Source organism: Rhinopithecus roxellana, chromosome 18, assembly GCF_007565055.1.
Source record: "Rhinopithecus roxellana isolate Shanxi Qingling chromosome 18, ASM756505v1, whole genome shotgun sequence".
Lineage (NCBI taxonomy): Eukaryota > Metazoa > Chordata > Mammalia > Primates > Cercopithecidae > Rhinopithecus > Rhinopithecus roxellana.
The window spans coordinates 70,736,234-70,745,295 of record NC_044566.1 but is presented as its reverse complement, the minus strand read 5'-3'; positions in this window follow the sequence as shown (position 1 = coordinate 70,745,295).

Genomic DNA, 9,062 nt, shown 5'->3' with positions numbered 1-9,062 from the left:
GGTGAGTTTTAAGTATGGCCGGAGCCAATTTATGTCTCCAAGGAGCTTTTGGAAGTCATTAAGGTTTTGTAACTGATCTTTACGGATAACGGCCTTTTGATTGGTAATTTTAGGTCCATTTATTTGAAAACCTAGATATGTATAAGGGTCTTGTAGTTGTATTTTTTCTGGAGCTATTTGTAACCCTACTGTGGTTAGTTCTTGTCTGAGTTGAGCAAAACACTGTAGAACTTGTTCTCCCATTTTTCCTGCTATGAGGATATCATCCATGTAACGTATAATGTATATTTGTTTCCATGTCTCTCTAATTGAGTGTATGGCTGTAGCCACATATTTTTGACACAAGGTGGGACTGTTGGCCATACCTTGAGGTAACACTTTCCATTGGTATCGCTTCATTGGTTCTTTAAAATTTATAGATGGTAAGCTAAAGGCGAATCGTTTTTGGTCAGCAGGATGAAGGGGAATTGTAAAAAAGCAATCTTTAAGGTCTATGATAATTTTAAAATATCCTTGAGGGATTGCTACCAGAGAGGGTAGTCTGGGCTGCAAGGCACCCATGAGGATCATAGTAGCGTTTACTGCCCTTAAATCTTGTAAGAGTCTCCACTTACCGGACCTTTTTCTGATAACAAATATGGGTGTATTCCAGGGAGAGTTACTCTCCGCAATATGCCCTGCCATTAGCTGTTCCTGCACTAACTGTTGGGTCGCAATTAGCTTTTCATTAACTAAAGGCCATTGATCAACCCAAACAGGCTCATCCGACTTCCATGTTATGGGGTCAGCGCACTTTTGGGGTGCAGGCATGTCAATGGCCGAAGCTAAAAATTTCCAAACCCCTTTGTGTTAGATTGTCCTAAGGCTGGAATAGGCTGTTGAATACCATTTTCCCTTTTTCCCTGTCCTTTTCCGGGGCTATAACCTTGGGCTAGCATTTGTGCAGTAACTATATCGTTAGGGCTGCACGTCATAATTTTCATCTGGGAGAGTAGGTCTCGGCCCCAAAGATTAACAGGCAATTGAGGGATAACAAATGGTTTAATGAGACCTGAGTTATTTTCTTTATCTTTCCAGGTGAGGTATTTAGAGCTTTGTCTGGGATTACTGCTTTGCCCAATTCCTCTTAAGTTAGTTAAAGTCTCTGTGGTAGGCCAGTGAGAGGGCCAGTGCTCTTGTTTGATGATGGTTACATCAGCCCCTGTATCTATTAACCCTGTAAACAACTTGCCATCTAGCCACAAGGTCAGGGAGGGCTTTTGATTAGTAATTGGCTGTACCCAATATATGTCTGAAGATCCAAAACCTCCCATTCCTCTGTTAAGATGTTGGATTTTATTAGTAGTTTTAACCAAAGGCAATAGGATTAACTGTGCTATTCTATCCCCTTGAGGAACAGTAATGATACTGTTAACAGCCCTGGCCATAATTTTAATTTCTCCAATATAATCGTTATCGATTACTCCTGGAAAGACTTGTGACCTTTCATGGTGACACTGCTTCTTCCCAGGATTAATCCAAAGGTATCAGGAGGCAAAGGCCCATATATTCCAGTGCCTAAAGCTTGTGCTCCCATCTCAGGCGTTAATACTGTGTGGGAGGTGGAACAGAGGTCCAGTCCTGCACTTCCTGGGGTTGCTCTACTAAGTCTTGAAATGGATTGTTGCTGCTGGCTGGAACAAAGCTGACCGCCCCATAAGCTTGTTTCGGGGCCTGGGGCTGGCCCCTCATCCCGTTTCCCTGTTGGGATGGTAAAGGATTTCCCTGACTGTCAGTTTTAGATTTACATTCATTAGCCCAATGTTTTCCTCTTTTACACCTTGGGCAAAGGCCTGGAACCTTTGCTTCGGAGTTTTTATTTGAATCCCCGCGGCAATCTTTTGCAAAATGTCCCCTTTTGCCACATTTAAAATACCCTCCTTTTTCTTTGTTCTTATTATTAAGGAAGTCTTTTACGGTTTGTCCACTGAAAGCTGCGGCCATTGTTAACCCTGTTGATAGGAGGGCCCAATGTCTGAACAGAGACGGATATATCCAGTTAAGTCTGTTTTCTTTCTATAAGGTCGGATTGCCGCTTGACAAGCTGGATTGGCATTTTCATAAGCCAATTGTTTAACATAATCTACACCCGCCTCGGCAATACCAAAAATCCTTCCTGCAGTTGTTATGAGACTATGTACAAAATCTGCGAACGGCTCATCAGGTCCCTGCTTGACTCCAGTGAGCGAAGCTCCTGGGTTTCCTTTAACAGGGAGTTTCCTCCAGGCTTTTGTAGCGGCCGCCTGGATTTGTGAAAATAGTCCAGGGTTGTATTGCATCTGAGCATCAGTGTCGGTATAATTACCCGAGCCAGTTAACATATCAAAGTCCCAACCGTTTCCTGTCTGTTGGTTTCTTTTGGCTGTATCTCTGCAATTTTCAAAAAACTCCGATTTCCAAATCAAATGATCTCCCCCTGAGAGGACTGCTCTGACTAGTGTGTTCCAATCTGTTGGAGTAAGCCAGTTAGCGGCCACAGACTCTACTATAGCAAGAGTGTATGGAGCAGTAGCTCCATATTGAGAAACAGCAGTTTTTATTTCTTTTATGACAGTGAAATCAAATCCATTATGATGCCTCCAGGCCTGACCCTGTCCATCTACAGTTTCAGTTACCGGGAAGATATCTTTAGGGGAGGATTCCCTGTCTCGGCTAGTAGAAAATCTTCCTGGTCGGGCGCGGTGGCTCAAGCCTGTAATCTCAGCACTTTGGGAGGCCGAGACGGGTGGATCACGAGGTCAGGAGATCGAGACCATCCTGGCTAACACGGTGAAACCCCGTCTCTACTAAAAAATACAAAAAACTAGCCGGGCGAGGTGGCGGGCGCCTGTAGTCCCAGCTACTCGGGAGGCTGAGGCAGGAGAATGGCATAAACCCGGGAGGCGGAGCTTGCAGTGAGCTGAGATCCGGCCACTGCACTCCCGCCTGGGCCACAGAGCGAGACTCTGTCTCAAAAAAAAAAAAAAAAAAATCTTCCTTTTGGGACATGTTGTCCGGGCCGCTGAGGTGGGCGAGGGAAGCCTCCCATATTCTCTGAATTAGTTACACTCTCATTTCCTGTTTTTAATTTTTGCAGCCTAGTGATTAGTGACTGATGTAACTCTTCTAGCTTAATCTGCTCTTCAAGCTGAGCGATTTTTTTCTTTGAGTTCCTCTTTTGGATTGACTACCGCCATTACGTTGGGTGCAGAAGCGCCACGTGTCCCGTTATAGGGAGGCGGACGTGAGAAAAAGGGAGGCCAGTTAGGATTATGATATCTAGCTGCCTCTTCCTCTAAGTCATCCCAATGTACATCTGAAAGGTCAGGATTGTCGTTACTTTTATCTTTTTGTGATGTTTGCAGAATTGGGTATTTTTTGGGCCTTTTCTCGCCTAGCATCATTTTGTCTTTTACAGAAGGAGCCTTGGCCCCCTCGTCATCACTTTCAAGAGAAATAAGATCTACTTCTTTGTCTGGCGGGGGGCTCCCGAGGTCGGTCTGAGAACTGACCTTTAAAATCTCCTCAGTCTGGGCGACCGCAGCCATTACTTGTGGATCGGCCTCCTTTTTATCTATTAGATCCTTGATTAAATTCCAATAAGAAAAGGCGGTTACAGGAATTTTTTCTGTCCCAAAGGTATTATAATAATCTTGAAAGGCGTCTCCCACCCTCCACCATCTTTTTATATCAATGGTTCCTTCCTGTGGGAACCAAGGGCAGGTATCTTTCACAAAATCAAAAAATCTAAATAAGTCACCACTTTTAACCTTTACTCCCCGTGTCTTTAAAGCCTCTTTTAATTGTCCTACGTAGATTTGATGCTGGCTTAATTCTTGTCCCATTTCGGGCGTGTAACTTACCCTCAACTCTGACGCAGCAGGCTCCCGCGACGGTCTGAGGGATTTTTCTTTCACTTTAGTCGCTGGCCTTTCTATGCGCCCTCTTCCTCACGCAGTTCCCTCCTATCCAAGCCCCGCGTTTGGGCGCCACGTGTCCCGTCCAGCGGGATCGTTAACACAGACCTTGGAGGAGGGGGTGGGAGTTTAGAGAGACAAGAGACACAAGAAATGGAGACAAGACAGTATCCTGATCAAGTCTCGTTTAATGGCGGCGGTGCAATGCCTTATATAGGCTGGCAGGGAAGAGGAAGTGCGGCAGAGGAGACAGGGAGGAGAATAATGAGAGATGTCACCAGGCGTATGCTCGGTAGACTTAGTCTTTCCCGGGTGTGGGAAGTTATCTACGCGCGCGCGGGAAAAGTTCACAGGCACGGGAAAAGTTGATGATGAACAACCAGGAAGTGCGCCATCTTGTCTCCGCAATGCAGAGCTTAAGCAACAGAGGCCGCGGCAATTTCCGGGCCTCACGGCTCCGGACAGAATATTAAAAAACCATATCTTCAAAGTTGAGCTTTAATGAAATTATCATGTTAACCTCTTTGTAGAGAAGATTCTTGGGTGCAATTGGATTTCTTTTTCACCCTGGGTGTGTGGGGACCAAGAACACAGTGACCACCAGTACAGTTCTTTCCCCACTGCCTGGATTTGTCTAAGGCACCATCAGTTTTGCCCATAACTCCTTTTGCACCATCAGGGCAAATGTCAACACAGTGAAAAAGACAGATAATGTCTTAGTAGTATGAAAATAGCTTTGACCTCTTGGACCCCCAAGGGAACCTGAGGGACCACAATTTATACTGTACTATAACATGAAGCAGTGGTTGGTACCCAGAATGGATGTCTTAGTTTTGTCTGCTCAGCATCCATTTTGTTCCTTCCAGGCCCCCCAACCCCCTATTTCCTGTGTTCTAGTGGAGCCTCCAATTGAACTTCCCCCAGAGTGCCACCCCTGACCACAGCCACAGGATGGCATGGGACCAGGCAGAGCCAATCTGTGGTTAGAATGGTCACCTCTGGGATTGCCACTTGGACAACGCCTACCACTACTCTGGGGCTGCTGCCACAGGCCTCTTGCTATCACTAGAGAACTTAGAGAGAGAAGAAAAAAATACTTTTGCTCTTTTGTTGGGGCCATTTTGCTGGGATAACCTAAGTCTGAAACTGGTTGTTGCCATGCTGACCCTGTCCTCCTACCCTTTGCCCACCACCCCGCTGCAGTCTCACCTTGTCCATAGGATGAGAGAATCAAACCAACACGTGGAAAGAAGCAAAGACGCTGGATGAGGAGGACCAGACACCTCAACATGTCATTTAAGTCCTTGGAGCTCCTGAGGACAGCTCCATTCCTGAACTTAAATGGTTCTGTGAGCCCATAGATACCTTTTAGCTTAATGTAGGTCCTGACACTTGCAATAAAAGGGCTGTGATTAGAATTATTGACCACTCGCCAGGCACGGTGGCTCAAGCCTGTAATCCCAGCACTTTGGGAGGCCGAGACGGGCGGATCACCAGGTCAGGAGATCGAGACCATCCTGGCTAACGTGGTGAAACCCCGTCTCTACTAAAGAAATACAAAAAAACTAGCCGGGCGAGGTGGCGGGCGCCTGTAGTCCCAGCTACTCGGGAGGCTGAGGCAGGAGAATGGCGTGAACCCGGGAGGCGGAGCTTGCAGTGAGCTGAGATCCGGCCACTGCACTCCAGCCTGGGCGACAGAGCGAGACTCCGTCTCAAAAAAATAAAATAAAAAAAGAATTATTGACCACTCTTAGGACATTCTTAACTGCCACAGAGAGTCATATTAGGAAGTTCAGGGAGCATCTCTTCCCTGGTGAGTAAGAGCAAAGTAGCACAGACTGAGCTGATCTAGAAATGTGTGCACGGGGTGGACAACCATCTCTAAGGGGCATGGCCTGGGCATGGCTCCTCCTGCAGGTGTGTAGAGTGGGAGGAAGCACCATTTCTGCTTCCCCCAGGAAGCCCAGTGCTGATCCAGGGTGAGGCCAGTTCATGATCCAACTGTGACCCATGTTATCACCATTGGGTAATGAACTCTGAAACCATCCACCCAAGTGTCTTAGTCTGCTTTCTGCTGCTGTAACTAAATACCTAGGACTGAATAATTTATAAAGAAAATAAATGTATCTCTTACAGTTCTGGATGGTGAGAAGTCTAAAAGCATGGCACCAGCATGTGGTGAGGGGCTTCTTGCCATGGTGAGGACTCTCCGACAGGGCATTATGTGAAGAGGCGGTTCTCGGGAGAGCTTTTGTTTGTTTGTTTTGTTTTGTTTGTTTTTTGATACAGAGTTTCGTTCTTGTTGCCCAGGCTGGAGTGCAACGGTGCGATCTTCGCTCACTGCAACCTCTGACTCCTGGGTTCTCTCCTGCCTCCGCCTCCCAAGTAGCTGGGATTACAGGCACGTGCCACTACACCCAGCTAATTTTGTATTTTTAGTAGAGACAGGGTTTCACTATATTGGTCAGGCTGGTCTCGAACTCTTGACCTCAGGTGATCCACTCACCTCAGCCTCCCAAAGTGCTAGGATTACAGGCATGAGCCACCACGCCTGGCCAACTTGGCTTTTTATAACAGATCTACTCCCATGATGATCCATTAGTTCATTAACCCATGAATAGATTAATCCATGGACCCAATCACCTGTTAAAGACCTCACCTCCCAATACTGACACATTAGGGATTAAGTTACAGCATGAGTTTCAGAGAAAATAAATATTCAAACCATAAAACCAAGTCTAAATGCCCCAGTGTGTCCAAAAGGAATGTATGGGCAACAGCCTAAAAGAGCCAACGAATACCAAGGTCGAAGGGATTCCGTGTTAAGTAATATTGACCACCTGTTCAGAACTGATGCTTAGTTCTACTGACGGAACCATCACACTTCTCTGTTCACAATCCTGTGCAGGTTCTAAACAGCTTATCTATGTTATGAATCATTGCATCACTCAGAATTCTCAATTGCAGGCAACAGAGATGAATTCTGGCTACTTAAGCAGAAAAAGTATTGAAGAGAAGGCCATCTGATAATTCACAGAATCAATGGTAAAGCTGGAGAAAATGGCCTGGATACCAGGCAGGGAGGGAAGAGATTGCCAAGGCCTCATCCATGTACAATCTTGCTAGAGGCCATCTCTGGGGTTCCCATCCTGGACAATCCCTTCCACACTGTCACAGGTCATTTGCCATTATGTGGAAGCTCTAAACTTCACGGCCATAGGAAATCATCTCTAAGTGATGTGCTTCTCTGCATTACTCTCCTCTAGATTCATATTCCTAGGGGAAATGTCCAGTTAGTTGGGCCCAGGTCCTGTGCCTATGTCTTAGCTGTTAGGGGAGCAGGTAGTCAGTTTCTAATCTCCATTGGATGTTGAAGAGGAACACAGGAACCTGCCCATGGAGAACTCCCACTGTGTGCAAATGTCTGCCTCAGTGGGTGCTTTTTCTTTTCCAGAACTAACCTTAGCTTGCATTTGACAAAACAAAATCTAGATTCTGTTACCAAAAGGAGAGGGAATGGATGCTGGTTAGAAGAAAACAAAAACAGAAACCAAAACTAATGCCTGTTACACCCCTTAACTTTGGAGAAGGGGAATCAGAGGTCCAGGAAGATTATATGATTTGTCCAAAGTTACAGAACTAGTTAGCGGCACAATCCAGGATAGATGTCAGATTCTTGACTACCAGCCCAATACTCTTTCCTCTACAATCTTCCATATTCTTACAGTAGCCTACAGAGGTCCAGAGAGCTCTCACCTAGGTCAGAACTTGTATCAGTCTGCATGGGTGCCATGACAAAATACCACGGACGGGGGGCTTCAGCAGCAGGTATTTATTATCTCACGGTTCTGGAGGCTGGAAGTCCAAGATCAAGGCATAGACAGACTTGGTTCTTTTGAGGCCTCTCTCCTTGGCTTGCAGATGGCCGTCTTCTCCCCATGCCTTCACGTGGCATTTTTCATGTGTATCTGGGTCCTAAACTCTTCTTCATATAAAGACACCATTATATTGGATTAAGGCCCATTTTACCTTAATTACCTCTTTAAAGACCCTATCTCTAAATATGGTTATATTGTGAGGTACTGGGGACTTCAATATATGAATTTTGGAATAATTCAAGTTAGCCTATAACAGAGCTACTTTAGAAATTCACATCATTGGCCAGGCACGGTGGCTCAAGCCTGTAATCCCAGCACTTTGGGAGGCCAAGACGGGCGGATCACGAGGTCAGGAGATCGAGACCATCCTGGCTAACATGGTGAAACCCCATCTCTACTAAAAAATACAAAAAACTAGCCGGGCGAGGTGGCGGGCGCCTGTAGTCCCAGCTACTCAGGAGGCTGAGGCAGGAGAATGGTGTAAACCCGGGAGGCGGAGCTTGCAGTGAGCTGAGATCCGGCCACTGCACTCCAGCCCAGGCGACAGAGCGAGACTCCGACTCAAAAAAAAAAAAAAAAAAAAAAAAAAAAAAAAAAAAAAAAATTCGCATCATTATGGAATCAAGGATCAGACATCTGCTTCTTTCTGGCACTTCTCTGTGGACAGTGAACCAATGGGGGTGGCCCCTGGACTGACCCTGCGTCCTGGGATCCAACAGCCTGAAAGCCAACTGGATTAGGAGTGGGGCCTCCTCCCTGCATGGCTCCCCTGAGGGAGCCCTGGCTTGCCCCAGACTCATGCCCACTCTGACCAGTGCCCCCTGGACTGGGTGGTGCAGGGCAGATTCTTGAATGCCACACCTTCCTTACCCACTACTGCCCGAAATGGATACCAAGTCAAATGTCTCCCCAACATACCAAGGGAGGCACTTTCTCCCTTGAGCCACTCCCAGGTAAAACCCTGGAAGCCAGGTTGTGCCCTGGAATTTCCTTGGTAGTTTCCAAGGAGCTTTCTTGCACCAGGGCTTGGATTCATAGTGACAACATGATCACTACACCAGGCTGTTTAACTTGAGTGAAATCTCGTTCTTCTCCTACACTCACCAACTTCTTTTTCCCACCTTCCCCTTGTTTCAGTCTCTCCAACATGTGCACACACATAAATGTATACATACACATTCCTTTTAGTATAACAAACTCACCTGTGGATGATTACATGCAAGGTTGGGGAAAGGCTGGATTCATGAGT